Below are 5148 nucleotides of genomic sequence, written 5' to 3' on the forward strand. Positions count from 1 at the left end.
TCACTTGTAACATTCATTATAGCTAATGCATTTTCAAAGGACTCTAAGTGATCAATTACAGAGTTTGTTCCCTTGTCGGAGAATATAGGTACTGCACCCTTTAGGAAAGTAACTATTTTATGGGAGTCATATACCTTATTAGATTTATTTTGGGATTCTCTAGGAACCTTATTTTTGGGGTTTGAGTGTTCCCTATTTTCACCATGGGGAGACCCCCGACATATATTATTATTACGTGGACTATTTGGGTATCTAGCTCCGCCCTCTGACTCTCTATTAAAGTTTCCCTCCCCCTCATCAGCTGAGTTATAGCAGCTCTCTAAATTTACATCATGAGGTGACTGCCTATTTGGGAAATCTATTTCTGACCCAACAGGGGTCATTTGTCTACACTCTTCCATATATTTCTGCACTTTGTCCCTGACGCGTTCTCTAAGGGAGTTACCATTATCTCCATTATTCTCACTGTTAATATAGGAGTTTTCATTATGGCGATATGACCTTTTTAAATCACTTAGTTCCCTCTGGCTTTGCGCAAGCTGTTTACTTAACTCTTGTATCTTTGCTAGTAAATCTATGTTAAGCTTATCTAAGGTGGTTAGGTTTTTGGCAAACTCATCCATTTTATTTTTGGCTATTTTTAAATCTTCTTCACATCTGCGTGAGGAGCGAATACTACTTTCTAACTCCTGTATTTGCAGGTCTTTGTCTATGAGGCAAAGCGACATTTCGTCAATAATGCATACCACAAGGGGCCAAGATTTTAGTATTAGTTCGTCCTGCTTTTTGAGAGCCTTGCATTGATTAATCATTAATAATTCTTGGAATAATTCAATGTTTTCATTCCACATATTATTATCAACGGCAATATTTTTAGCCCTAATTTCAAGCATATCCATAAAATCATTTAATTCACCTGCAATATTAAGTCTCTCTTTAATGTGGCCTATAATGTCCTTCTTCAGGACCTGACCTCGAGTAAGGGGTATTGTCAGGGGACCATTTTCAACGCTATGTAAAGAATTAAATGATTCACTTCTGGCTACAGACATTATTATATTGGTTTAGTATTTAGTTAAATTAAAACACTATTACAATTTTTACCAATAAAAAGAGAGAGAAAAAAAAATTATATTTAAAAAAAAAAATTAATATTAATTTTGAAATATGAAAAATTAATATTTATGATTTTTCAAAAATTAATCTTTAATAATATTTCAAAATATCAATATCAATCTCGAAATATGAACATCAATATTTCAATCTTCAAAAAAATATATATTTTCAAAATATTAATTTCAAAATATGATTTTTTTTCTCTCTTTTATAATAATTTCTATTTACTACAAATATATTATATCAATATGATATAAATATTAATAATATCTCATGCAAGTGCCTCCATATAATATGTCAGTATATTTATAAGAATCTTAGCAGTACTCTCCAAATAATATGTGAGTATATGGCAGGGTTATAATTTAATATATTTAACAATATTTCTTTACACTGAACCCACAATCAAATATGCATATACTAAGACAGTAAAATCAATATAAATTCCTGAATATTATTAGTTAATATCTATGAACATGAAATATATTTATGAGAACCAGAATATGAATCAATATTATACGCGCTTAAAAACTATTTAAATACGCTATGCAAAATTCATAAAAGTTTACCTTTAAAATTAGCCTTACTACAAATAGAATTTCATTCAGTTGCATTTAAAATATCACAATGAGACTTAAGATAGCAGCTACTCACATTCAGAAATACATTTAACAGTGCTAAGTTAAACAATAGTACAATATACACTTCTATTAAAACATCATAAATTGTATATATTATTTGTGCCAATAGCCAAACTCTGAATTATAATTCTATATTTGTACAGATAAAACAAACTTAGCATTAAGGATATATGTTTAACAATACATAGACTATGAATATGAGCTAAAATATAAACTGGTCTTTAAATTTATTTACTACAGCAATGTTTTTTTTTGGGGGGGGGTTTTAATCAGCTTTATTTAAAAATTATAATAATAAAGTTACAAGTTATGGAGACGCAGCTCCGAGGTAATACATATAAGGTAAGGTACAACATGTTATGTTTTGAGCGGATTCAATTTTAATAACTTAACCTTGGGCTGGGACAACCAACACACATCAATATAAATTATTTCTCAAAAGGTAAATTATAGTATAAATTAGAATAAGTACTCATAGCCTCCATACCCTTATGCTACATATTATATAAAGGTTTGATCTACTAAATGGATATGCCAAGTTCCCCATATGGTTATTATTAAGTAGCAGACCCATCTAGCTATCTTTAAGATATGTCTCCCATGTTGTTAGGATCTCCGAGTATATCTCCATTCTGTCCGTTTTTAAGTAGTACAGCTCTTCAAGGTGAATTAGTTCAGATACCCTTTGCACCCACATTTCTACAGTGGGAGGGTCTTTTGACCTCCAATTTTTGGCTATCAAGAATTTTATACTGTTTGACATTATGAAAAATAGCTTCAGAGAGGGTTTGTGTTTTATTTTAGGGGGTTTGTTTAATAGCCAGAGTAGGGGATCCAAAGGGAATTGTGTTTCAAGTATGTCCTCTATTTCGGATATAACAGATCTCCATAAGTTTTGGATGGTCGTACACCACCACCACATGTGGGCCATACCACTATTTACGTGGCCACAACGCCAGCATTTGTTTTTAGAGTTATGAAAGAGACGGTGCAATTTTTGAGGTGTGTAATACCACCTATGGAGCAGCTTCAAGTTAATTTCTGTAGTGGCTGTAGAGATAGAGGTTTTTAGTGTTGTGTAAATTATCTTCAACCTTATATGTTGTGGAATTATTATTCCTAGGTCTTTTTTCCAGCTCTCTAAGTATGGGATGGGATATCCTGGGAATGGTGTGATTAATATTTTGTATATTAATGATAGAGTGTGACGAATTGGGGGAGATCTGATGCATAATTGTTCGAATGTAGTCAGAGGTCTAGTCATACTTGGGGATTGCGTATGGGTTGTAAGAAAATTATGGATTTGCCTGTACATAAACCAATTATTCAGACAGGAAAAGCCTTGCTGTACTAGTTCTGTTTGTGATTTGATCTGTTCATTTTGAACGACCCAGTAGACTGGGAAATCATGAAGATGAGAAGAGTAGGGGTGTTTACCTATTCTAGGCCCTATGTCAAGTTCTCCATTCGTTATGAGAGATGTTAATGGGGAGGGTCTGGAAGAAAGATTTGGAAAAAGGATTAATATCTTATTCCATAATTTGTAAGTTTCTGTTATGGCGATACTCGACCAAGAAGGTGTGACTTTTGGTGATTTGAAGGACCAGCATGGTCTGCTAAGGTTCTGTGATCGGGCCATTCCATGCTCCATATCCACCCATCGTTTGTACTTTTTATGGACGTTCCAGTCCACAATTCTTTGTAAAAATACTGCGTATCTATAGTAGGTTAAATTGGGCAGACCCAGTCCGCCCTGTGTTTTAGGCATTGACATAATAGTTTTATTGATTCTAGGATGTTTTTTATGCCATGTAAAATCACTAAGGGCTCGTTGTAAGGAGTTTAAATATTTTTCTGGTAAAGGAATTGGTAGGGTCTGAAGAATATATAATATTCTGGGGAATATGTTCATTTTTATTAGGTTGATACGACCCAACCAAGACAATTTTTTTGATCTCCAAGCTGATAGGTCTCTAACTACCTCAAATTTAATCTTTTCGTAATTGAGTTGAATTAACGCCTCTACGGATGTGGCTAGGTAGATTCCTAGATATTTAAGGCAATGTTTGTTCCATTTAAATGGTGTAAGTTTTTCTAGTGTCTCCTTTTTATGGGCATCAAATGAGACGTTTAGTATTTCGGACTTGGTTATATTAACCAGAAAGTTTGACAAGACATGGAAATCATGGAACAACCCAACAAGGGTAGTGATATTTCAGGATTAGTCAAAGTAAATAGTAGGTCATCAGCGAATAGGGATATGATGTATTGCTGGTTATCTATTGTGACTCCTTTAATATTTGGATGGGATCTAATTTTGGCGGCTAGCGTCTCGATTACACAGGTGAATAACAAGGGGGATAGTGGGCATCCCTGCCGCGTCCCATTAGAGATTTTGAACGATCCCGACAGGGTCCCATTTATTAATACTTTAGCGCTAGGGTTAGTGTATAAGGCGAATATTCTATGTATCACCCCCTCCCCAAATCCCATAGCCTGAAGTGTGAGTTGCAAATAATCGCAATGCGACCCGGTCAAAAGCCTTGTCGGCATCAATAGATAGTGTTATCAGAGGCAATTTATGGTCTTGTGCATAAAAGATTGTGTTAAGGGCTCTGACCGTGTTATCTTTAGCTTCCCTTCCCACTACGAAACCCACCAGGTCGGGATGTATAAGATCAGGTAACAGGACGTTAATTCTATTAGCCAGTAGTTTCGAGTACATTTTGATATCTGTATTTAGTAAAGAGATTGGGCGGTAGCTAGTGGTTTCTTCTGAAGGTTTTTGGAGTTTCAATAGTATGGTTATATGAGCTTCAAGGGCCGAATCGAGGAAGGGGTGGTTAGAATCTATGGAGTTAAAATATTGTAATAGATGTATAGATAATTGTTCAGCGAATGTTGAGAAATATTTGTACGTGTAACCGTCAGGACCTGGGGCTTTGCTAGTGGGGAGATTTTTAATTACTATTTGTAGTTCCTCTAGTGAGAAAGGTTCATCTAGAGCTTCCCTTTGCAGTAGAGTTATTTTGGGGAGGTTTAAATCGGAAAGGTATTCTGTGATGAGTTGTTGTCGTGTTGAGGTGTTTGGGCATTCACCCTGGGAAGAGATTGGTAAGTTGTATAAATTTTGATAGTATCTCCTAAATGTCTCTGCAATTGCCTGTGTTGACCAGTGTGATTTACCCTTGCTGTCCTTTATGTGAAGAATATAATTAGATTTTGATTTTTTTTTTTTATGTATCTGGCTAGAGCACGGCCTTGTTTATTAAAGTCTGCGTGTGATTATTGTCTAATTAAAAGGGCTCTCCTATTCTGCACCTTTCCAATAATAGAGGCGAGATTGAAACGTTTACTCTGTAGGAGTTGTAGGGTGGAAGTATCCTTGGGG

This window comes from Bombina bombina, chromosome 1 (genome assembly GCF_027579735.1).
Source record: "Bombina bombina isolate aBomBom1 chromosome 1, aBomBom1.pri, whole genome shotgun sequence".
NCBI lineage: Eukaryota > Metazoa > Chordata > Amphibia > Anura > Bombinatoridae > Bombina > Bombina bombina.